Source organism: Nanorana parkeri, unplaced genomic scaffold, assembly GCF_000935625.1.
Source record: "Nanorana parkeri isolate BGI_ZX_2015 unplaced genomic scaffold, ASM93562v1 scaffold1335, whole genome shotgun sequence".
Classification (NCBI taxonomy): Eukaryota; Metazoa; Chordata; class Amphibia; order Anura; family Dicroglossidae; genus Nanorana; species Nanorana parkeri.
Genome location: NW_017307603.1, coordinates 77,267 through 88,672, shown reverse-complemented (window position 1 = coordinate 88,672; position 11,406 = coordinate 77,267).

Below are 11,406 nucleotides of genomic sequence, written 5' to 3'. Positions count from 1 at the left end.
AATGAGTTGGGAACTATTGTTCCAAACCTTATTTTTTTTTTTTTTTTTTTTAGTATTTGGTGGCATTTACTGTAGAATCGAGACCTTGGGCAGATGCGACATGACACTGTTTTTAGTGCTTTATTATGTGATATATTCTAAACACAGCGCATGAAAAGGAAATGCCCAAAAATACACAAAAATACACCACAAATTGGAAAGTAACAGCCCCGGAACTATGTTGTAGAGATCTCCCTGTGGGGGGGTCACTCTGCCAATTAGTGACATAGCCCATCTGGATCTCACTTTTGGGCCCTTAAATACCATAGTTTAAATAACAATGATATAATCTGTTTTTAGCAAACATTTATTTTTCTTGTATTTGGCTTGTTTTATGACTAGTTTAGTTTAATGATTTAGTTCTGTCAATACAAGTGACCTGTTTATATCTTTTTGTCTTATGCTGCACACACTTTATATTTGCATAATACTGTTGCCTGCAGTCACATTTACTTTGTTGGCCCACACTGAATGAAGCCATTGTGTGTAGGTACGGGGAATAAAAAAAAAAAGATTGGTCAGTTGTATCTCATGCTATACATTGGTTAAGGCATATCCAAACCCAAAAACAAAAATTGTAATATATTGTAGGATACCAGTACTTGCATGTAGTGGCTGCATTCGTTTTCTGTTTTCAGACTTTGTTTCTCTGTATTTTCACCTGATGATAATTCTGCGAATAACACACTTCCTGTCCCTTTGTGTCTTTATTCATTTCTCCATTATATTTATCATATGCCTGTGCAATAGGGACCTTAGATTGTAAGCTCCTTGAGGGCAGGGACTGATGTGAATGCACACTATGTAAAGCGCTGCATACGTTGTCGGCACTATATAAATACCTGTAATAAATAACTCGAAGGAGCCATGGTTGTCACACAGGCAAGACTACAAACATGTCTGCCTTTGTTAATCTCTATTTTATATGGGGGATTAATGGTACAAGATGGAAAGAAAGATAGGGCGCTTGTGCTTTCTTCTCGGGTCACAGGAAGTGCCAAGGACATGGCATTTCAGGCAAGATTAACAGGCATTTTCTGTACTTGCTGAAAAAAAACGAATTCAGCCACCACATCTAAGGACTGGTAAGCTGAATATATAATGCATTTGCTCACACCTAGGTGTTTGTAACTCAGCTAAGCATGACAAAACACTCAAGACAAGAAATCCAATTCATTTCTATGGCCCTTGTTCACACCTGAGCATTTTGTTGCGCGTTCTATTGAAGTCTGTGGCACCAAAAAGTCCTGTAATCTGCCAAAAACTAGTTTATGTACTTTTTCCAGCAACTGGCATTTTTCTGCTGAGGTGTGAACAGGGGCCATAGAACTGAATGGGATTCCTTTTTTGAGTGACAAAATGCCTAGGTGTGAACGGGGACGTAGAGCTTCACTCTGGGCACAATGTGTTACAACAGTTGATGCCTCTGATTACTCAAAAGCCTCCTCCTGTGATTGATGACTGCAATCTTTTCAATCTTATTTACATGGCAATGGAAATGCAGCTTCTGCTGTACTTCCTTATTCACTGGATTGTAAGAGTGAACAGTGGCTGCAGTTGATTGACAAGGCAATGATGAACAGGAGCAATGAGACAGATTTATTATAATTAAGCAGCTTTTTCATAAATGCCTCCCTCGTCTACTCTAAGGTAGCACTATAACAGAATAAAACCTGCTCCTTACCACTTAATTTGCGTGTTTTTTTTTGTTTTTGTTTTTTTTTTTTAAAGTAAAGATCTGTCTTATCTTGATGAAATTCAGTGTTGGACCTGTGCAAGTCTGTCTGCTGCCCAGGATTACAAGCGCAGCGGTCACAAATGCACCAAAAACCTCTCCCATAGACTTTGCTAACTGACGGATGCAGCCTGATGTCCTTCCCTGTATCTTTCCCAACCCATAAATGATCAGGACACAGCTGCAGTTCTATGGGTACATGCCTATTAATCTTAGGAGGAAATATTGATTGTCTCAACTGGCGTCTCCAGGATTATCTTCTTCCTTTTTTTTTTTTACATTGGGATGAGGCTGACACCAAGGGTGTGTGCGCTCAGTGTATAAATATCCTAAAGCACATAAGACGATCTGTATTTTCCCCCTCGTAGATTGGGTCCTTTTTTAAATCTTCTTGTATGGAATTGTATTATAACTATACTGTCCTGAACTGGCCATATTTTGTAAAGCGCTGCACAAACTGTTGGCACTGTATAATGATAATTCTAAGCATTGTAAATCCGATCTTACCATCTCAATTTGTTTAATTCCCAGCAAACTACATTCACTACACAAATACATCGACATCTTCATTGTTTTTTTTCTCTTGGCCAATATCATTATCATGCTAATAACATGAAGCTAAACAGACTGCTTAGATAACCTCCTCAACTGGTTCCACCCGTCTCTTATGAATTGTCTTCTTGCAGGACATTTCAAGGCGTATTTCAGAGGAAGTAATAGTGTTTTTGTATATAAGCGCACAAGAAATGTGGTAAGAAAATGGAATGTGGAGCTGTTGTAAATAATGAATCAAACCTATAGAAGGGGTATTACACCGACAAGAATTTTAACCTCCATTTTTATTAGCAAAATAGCTCACTCAGGAAAAGCACCAGTTGTCCTAAGGGCTAGTCAAAATACTGAAAGGCCACTTTCGTACATGGATCCCCTGCTGATTGGAGCAGTACAGAACTGATGTCACTCTATGTACGTTCAGTTTTTTCCTTTATCTTCCCATGGAGGAAGAACTGAACTGTACAGACCCACGTTAGGTTTATGGGAAGTGGAGGACATGCACTATATTGCCAAAAGTATTGGGACGCCTGCTTTTACACGCACATGAACTTTAATGACATCCCAGTCTTAGTCCGTAGGGTTCAGTATTGAGTTGGCCCACACTTTGCAGCTATAACAGTTTTGACTCTTCTGGGAAGGCATCCACAAGGTTTAGGAGTGTGTCTATGGGAATGTTTGACCATTCTTCCAGAAGCGTATTTGTGAGGTCAGGTACTGATATTGGACAAGAAGGCCTGGCTCGCAGTCTCCGCTGTAATTCATCCCAAAGGTGTTCTATCTGGTTGAGGTCAGGACTCTGTGTAGGCAGTCAAGTCCCTCCTCCCCAAACTCTCTCAACCATGTCTTTATGGACCTTGCTTTGTGCACAGGTGGGCAGTCATGTTGGAACAGGAAGGGGCCATCCCCCCAAACTGTTACCACAAAGTAGGGAACATGAAATTGTCCAAAATGTCTTGGTATGCTGATGCCCTTCACTGAGACTAGGGGGCCAAGCCCAACCCCACACCATAATCCCCCCCTCCACTAAACTTTACACTTGGCACAATGCAGTCAGGCAAGTACCGTTCTCCTGGCAACCGCCAAACCCAGACACGTCCATCGGATTGCCAGACTGAGGAGCGTGATTGGTCACTCCAGAGAACACGTCTCCAGTTCTCTAGAGTCCAGTGGCATTGTGCTTTATACCACTGCATCCAACGCTTTGGAAAACCATTCCATGAAGCTCTCTACGCACTGTTGTGCCAATCTGAAGGCCACATGAAGTTTGGAGGTCTGTAGCTATTGACTCTGCAGACAGTTGGCAACTTGTGCGCTTCAGCATGTGCCATTTGTCAGCCGCTCTGTCATTTTACGTGACGTTCCCAGTTGCTTCCACTTTGTTCTAATACCACTAACAGTTGACTATGGAATATTTAGTAGCAAGGAAATTTCACAGATGGACTTATTCTACAGGTGGCAACCTTTCACAGTACCATGCTTGAATTCACTGAGCTCAGGAGAGTAAGATGTGACGGTAGATCAATAATATATTCCTTTTAGCTATATTTTATACTATGTTTTTCATTTTAAAGTGACATCGGAGTTAAATCTTAAAAATGCATTCAATTACCTTGACTATTAACAATAATGTATCTTATTTGTGTACAACTCAGTGTAGATTCTCAAATCATCTCCGAATTGGTGCTGACACTGTCCTTCCTTTTGGTGGGCGGCTACTTTTTTTTTTTCCCCCATGGTCCCTGTGCGTGTTGTAAAGTACCTTCCGCTTCAAGATCACTCTCGTGATGGACTACCATCTCACGTTTAGTTTACTAATTTGTATTCAGATTGTAGTCCATCACAGGAGTGATCTTGGAGCGGAGGGTACTTTACAACACGCGCAGGGACCATGGGGAACAAAAGTATCCACCCTCCAGAAGGAAAGACTGTGTCAGCATGAATTAAATAATGATTTGAGGATCAAATAGGGTGCATTATTGTCAATAGTCAGTATATATTCTGCAAGTACAAGAAAAATGTACCTGTTGACACTGCTAGAATACAAGTGTCAAGAATACATCTTGTAACTTTCTGTGCATTGAAGGGAAATTACAAACAATGTATCGGCCTTCCTGGTTTTCTTATGTGAACTAAGGAGCAGTGATTTGGGATGTGTCCTGCTCTCCAATGCACAATGCTGCTTCCCTATAGATAAAGTACATCAGCGAGCGTTGCCACTCTTGGACGGAAGTGTTTTACTGGAAGGATGACGATGAAAATAAAGGACTGAAGTCTAAAAAAAAAAAAGAGCGAATGCAGCCAACTAGAGCTGCAGCTAACGATTATTTTCAAAATCGATTAGTTAGCCGATTATTAAGTTCGATTAATCGGTTAATCGGATAAACAATAAAATACATTTTTAAAAATGGCTCCAGTGATGGACTAGTGTGGTGTGCAATATAGTGAAAAGGAAAGTGTAAAATTATACAGCAATCAATGCAGAATGGCACCGACTATAGAGGACTACAAATCCCAGCAATAGTACATTATACATCGCAATGCAGAATATCAACAGCTATAGAGGAATACAACAAATCCCAGCAATAGTACATTATAGCTGGCGGTATAGTCCTCCCGCTATAGTCCTCTATAGCTGGTGGTACTCTGCATTGCGCTGTATAATGTATTATTGCTGGGATTTGTAGTCCTCTATAGCCGATGCCATTCTGCATTGCGCTGTATAATGTATTATTCCTTGATTTGCACTATACAGTGCAGTGCAGAGTGCCACCAGCTATAGAGGAATACAACAAACCCCAGCAATACATTATACATACAGTGTATAATGTATTGCTGGATGTGTATTCCTATGTATAATATACAGCACAATGTACCATCAGCTATAGAGGAATACAAATCCCAGCAATACATTATAGAGCAGCATGTGTGGGAAAGTGCAGGCTTACCTGAGCAGTCTTCTAGCAACTTGCTTCTGAGATCGGACCTGTCTATCGGCGGCTGTCATCCCCCCACACCTGCTCCTCCCCCCACACCTGCTCCTCCTTACTACATCTCCCCGCGTCCCTGTGCCGATCGTGGATGTGGGCGGACGGTGAATTTGAGGCGGGGAGGAGGTGTGGCGTGGATGCGGTCGGGCAGGTCTGGCAGCGGCGAGCGTGAGGTGGGGAGGAGGTGCGGCGTGCAGCGTGTGTGGAGCCGTGAACAGGGCCAACTGATCGGAAGCCGATTAATCGATTATTGAAAAAGTTGACAACTTTTTCAATAATCGATTATAATCGATTATGTCGATTAGTTGTTGCAGCCCTACAGCCAACACATCTAAGAACTGGAAAGCTGCAGTGTATTATAGTGAAAACCTAGTTTTGGGTTTTGGTCAAGTAGGGAAAGGATAAATCATCTGCTGATTTTATTTTTGCTGTCTGTGTCCCATTGGGGTGATTACACAGCAAGAGAGAAAATTATCTCCAAAGTGAGGAAAATCCTCTCATAGTTGTCAACACAAGTGGCTAGACTTCTCTATTCTTCTGCAGCTGAACACTCAAAATTTTGGATTTTCCCACAATATTAATCTTGTTGACGGCGATCTCTAGGACAGATGTGATGAACCCCACAGCGGGGCCGCATAGAGGAATAAACAGGGGCTTACTGCTCATTTTAGTGTAGGAGCTAAAATAAAGAACATATACTTACCTGTTCCTTGGTCCTGCAGCAGTCAGTGCTCACCTCCTAGCCCTCTCCACTCCGGCTATGGATTGTCCCTTGGCGTCCTCACATCAAATGCAAATGAATGGACGTGATGACATCAGTGGGTCTTAAGACCATCGGAGCCCAGGGAAGGAGAGGCTGCAGGGACGTGTGTGTGTGTGTGTATATATATATATATATATATTCACAATTATTTTTTTTTCTCTGTTTTTTTATTTTTTTCTGTTCACCACCAGATAGTTTTTTTTTTTTTTTTTTTTGATGTGCATGAAAAGTAGGGAGTTGTTGTTTCAGAAAGCTTCTTGTTCCTCTTTTTGTTCTATCCAAAATTGCTTTGTAAAATTCCCAGCTCAGCTACACCAACTTCCTTTTCATATAACTTATAAATGTATGTGCTGTCAACGATAGACAGTCTTAAGTATTGGTCCAGTTCTTTCCGCTGTTCAAGCTGTGGGCATAGTCTTCTGTTTTTCTGATGAATTCGTTGGCATTCCATGCCAGTTCCTCTTATTATGAGTTGCTCGCTGGTCTGCCGGGTGAGTGAAGTACCATGGTTTGTGTTCTATTTAAATTGTTTTTATCTTGGATACAAATACCTTTTGGATTTTACATGCATCCTGTTCTGTACAGACGGTTGGGCAAGATGAGTAAATTTAATGATTCTAGAAGCATTTTTCCTCTACAATCACAGCTGGAATCTAACTTTTCTCAGCTTTTTTTCTTGTTGCTAGAAATATATATACTTCTGAATTCTACATTAATAGGTCTTCTTGGTATGGTATAGATCATGGGTAGACAAATCAATAGGTTATTCAGGGGCCAGTCTATCCAATCCAGGAGCCAGCAGGGTTTTTTTAGGAGCCAGTTCCATTGACAACTAGAGAGAACCTCAAAAGTTAGGCACCGGCTGTACTTTGAATGTAGCATTTAGAGCTGCAGCTAACGATTATTTTCAAAATCGATTAGTTAGCCGATTATTAAGTTTGATCGGATAAACAATAAAAAAAAAATTAAAAATGGCTCCAGTGATGGGACTACTAGTTTGTATTGAGATTGTAGTCCATCACAGGAGCAAGCTTGGAGCGGTGGAAAAAAATAGTGTGGTGTGCAATATAGTGAAAAGGAAAGTGTAAAATTATACAGCAATGAATGCAGAATTGCACCGGCTATAGAGGACTACAAATCCCAGCAATAGTACATTATACAGCGCAATGCAGAATATCACCAGCTATAGAGGACTACAACAAATCCCAGCAATAGTACATTATAGCTGGTGGTATTCTGCATTGCGCTGTATAATGTACTATTGCTGGGATTTGTAGTCCTCTATACAGTGCAGTGCAGAATATCACCAGCTATATAGGAATACAACAAATCCCAGCAATACATTATACATACAGTGTATAATGTATTGCTGGATGTGTATTCCTATGTATAATATACAGCACAATGTACCATAAGCTATAGAGGAATACAAATCCCAGCAATACATTATAGAGCACCATGTGTGGGAAGTGCAGGCTTACCTGAGCAGTCTTCCAGCAACTTGCTTCTGAGATCGGACCTGTCTATCAGCGGCTGTCATCCCCCCACACCTGCTCCTCCTTACTACATCTCCCCGCGTCCCTGTGCCAATCGTGGATGTGGGCGGGCGGTGAGTGTGAGGCGGGGAGGAGGTGCGGCGTGGATGCGGGCGGGCGGGTCTGGCAGCGGCGAGCGTGAGGTGGGGAAGAGGTGCGGCGCGCAGCGTGTGTGGAGCCGTGAACAGGGCCAACTGATCGGAAGCCGATTAATCGATTATTGAAAAAGTTGACAACTTTTTCAATAATCGATTATGTCGATTAGTTGTTGCAGCCCTAGTAGCATTGGCTACCTGGCTCCTGGGATTTGTCCAGCCCTGGTGTAGGTACTTTTTTGTTTCATTGGCAGATTCAGAAGGGGTTTTATTTTAAAACTAACCCAGATCAAAACTGATTTACCAGTTCTGTAAGCTTGCTGGAAACTTGGATGTCATGTTTGCTTCATCTGTCTTCTAAAAACTTTTATGTTGGAAGTTATTCTCTTTTGTATGATGGTTCTGTGCTTTTCATGATGGAATCTCAATTGTGTAAATGGGGAATCCAGTAGTAAGAGTGACTTTTGTTATAGTTTTGTCGAAGAGGATAGAGACAGATTATTTGAAGGACATCCTGCCATTGGAGTCTCAGAGAAAAATACAATTCCAGTGGGTGGTCTAGTCCTCCAGAAACATCAATGGGGGTTACTTTTTAGACATTAAAGAAACTTCCTCTTAATGTTCCGCTTATACTCACTCCTTCACACATACAGCAGTGACCTTCATTTTACCGCACCCAAGCAATGTAGGTCTCTGATAGGACACATAGAAAACCATTGTTTTCAATGTGCCCTGTTGACATCATAACGCGGTTGTGATGGGCAGTGTGCTGCGAAAAAATTAAAAATGTCTTCTCAATACACTGGATGCCAAAGTCGGTCACCATACGGCAGTGCAGGGCACTGCTGTGCGGGGATCTCAAAGGAGTGTACACTTTATACACTACTAATTAAGTAAAAAAAATTAAATGGTGACAGATTTGGCACTGTGTGATTTTCCCCCCCACATTACCAGAGCTGCCACAACGCACTAGCCCTTCACTAAAATACAGTGTTTTAGCAGACAAGCTAGTGTGAATGGGCCCTGATAGTTGCACCCTGTTTGTTTAATTTTGCAGCAGCAAATTTGATTTGTTAAAACGATCTGCCTTTAGCAAAAGAGAGATAATATAACTTGGTAAAAAGGGTCCTTGAATTTATGTGACAGATTCTTTTACAGTAAGCTTTGGTCGATTGTGTAATCCATCTGTTTCGGACATCAGTGCAGCTTCCTTTTTGAGATCATTGTACAAGGTTATTGGGCAAGATAACAAATTCACTTCAGAGGAGGGACTTTACGCTTTCTATAGTTCCTTTCTGTTTCCCCCTTTAAAGTTCCTATCATTATTTTAGTTGTAAAGTGGTACTAAATGCCCCAATATATGTGAATGCAGTAGTGTCGGCAAGCAATCGCAATAGTCACCTCCTCTCTGCCGCTCGGTCCCGGCCGCAGTGCTCAGCTTTCCCGAACTTCCGGGTAGAGCAGTGTGTGTCTGGAGGGCTGGAGGCACATGTGCAGTTGAGATAACAGTAGGGGGGAGTATCTGATGGTATCAGACAATGCTTGGCAATAGATGTATGCCAGGAGTGCGCATGCAGGGGTGTCTCTGAGGGACCCTGTAAGAAGGAGGCACCGGAGAATAGGACATCAGCGCTGAAGGAGCGGTTTGAAATGGCTGGAAAGAAAGATGTACACTTGAAGCATCACATAAGGTAAGTTTTTTTAGCACCAGGCTTTGGGGGAGAAAAAAAAACGTAGACTTTAGTGTCACTTTAAACTCTCAAATTTACTTTGTCAATAATGAATCCAGATCAAACAAATAAATATACATTACCCAGCAAAGTATTTCTTTAAAAAAAAAAAAATTCCCAAGCACTTAGTCAATATTTCTGACCAGCTCCAACTCTCTCAGCTCAACTTACCTGTACTTCTTGTCCAGCACAAGTTTACAAGGGACAGAGCAGTCTCCAGCAGCTGCCCATCTACTAGCTTGAAGAAAGGAGGAGTGGGGAGCTAGCGAGAGGCTTGTCATGCTGTGTCTATTAGGGTTATTAACAAAAGGGTGAAGAGTTTGGAGAAGGCAGGAGAAGTGAACAATCTAGGACAACATAGCTGAGCTGGAAAGTGAGCTGAATTGGAGAACTTTTCCAAATCAGCGATTTTGGCCTAGATTGTTCACTTTTCCTGCCTTCTCCACAACTCTTCACCCTTTTGTGAATAACCCTGTAAGTGTTTGTGGAGATGGACAGCTTACTAGCACATTCAAGGATGGCTCCATAGGACCCTGCAAGGAAAGGAGCCACCCTAAAACGGCATATTAGGGTCAGTTCTTAGCGGATCAGCTTATTCTACAGGAAGCAAAAACATTTAAGACGTAGCATCCATTAAAATTGATTTAATCAGCATTTGAAATGGCTAAAAAAAAACTTTTTTAGCCATTTCAATGACTTTTAATCACTTTAAATCTAAAACCAAAGCCATTCCTTCAAAAACGTTATTACTTGCTGCCAATTTACATTGTCTTCAGGAGCTATGCTATGTACCCTTCCTGGTGTATCATAAACCTGGTCACGCGATGCATGCTATGGTGTTTTTTTTTCTCTGGATACTATGCCACTAGTCTGAACTACAGCATGCATAGCAGGACCATTCATCTGACACTGCAAGATATGTCAGATGCAGAAAACAATTCAGCTAGGATAGCGCTTTAAGACAATTGGCAATCAGCTGTGTGGTAGAGGTAAGTATTAACCCTCACCTTTTGAGTTTACCATGTTTCAGCTATAACCGCTCCATGCTCTACCTTACCGCTCTCTTCTCTGAAGGTTCTTCCACCGTCTGCGCCTTCCCCCATTTGGCAGCCAGTGATAATGCCATTGATGCTGCTAATGCCACTGATGCTTGTAATGTGCACTGCATGTGAGCTGCATGCATGATTCCATAACTTGCCTGATAAATGTTTAACAATTGGTGGTCAATATTCTATTGCCGCCCTCTGTGGACAGAAGCTTCCATAGATGGTGTATCGATGATAGAATTTCTCTGAAGCGCTGCATGAGGCTCAGTTCACTAAGCTATAATGCAGGTTTTAGTTTCCATATCTGTATTTTAGGCCATGTGATTCGTTTTCTGTTCCCATTGGCTGCAATTGCTGCAAATCAGAGTTGTTATGCCAGGTCACAATCTGCATGGCTTGGTGAACTTGGTCTATGGCATGCCTCTCTTTTATGCAAATAAAAATATTAAAGGGTTTTACTGTAGTACATCAACTTAACATTGCAGCTGTTCTTTCAGTGGTTTTGCTATGTAATTAGAATCCTAATACTTTGCCAAGCTGTTTTTATAACCCATTTTCCCTAAATTGCTAAGAATGGTAATGGTGAACAATGACCTGCCTATTAAAAGTTGTAACTGGGTCTATATATATTCTGCGTAGGAAAGTTTATATTTCTAGCAGAGTGAACTTGCCCTGGTGAACTCGATCATGTGAGCTGATGTAATGCAATTCTGGGAGATTGTAAAGCAGAAGTCTTAATCAGCAACAGCAGCAAACACTTTTTTTTTTTTTTCTTTGTCCACTCTTAAATTTTATCTTTGCTCTTTCTTTCTAGCTGAATGTGCAATTAAGTGACAGAAAAATACGGGGGATTGTATGCTGCAGGCATTAAGTACATTGTAATATCAATTCTCACCCTTTCACAAAAAGACTCCAGTTTGA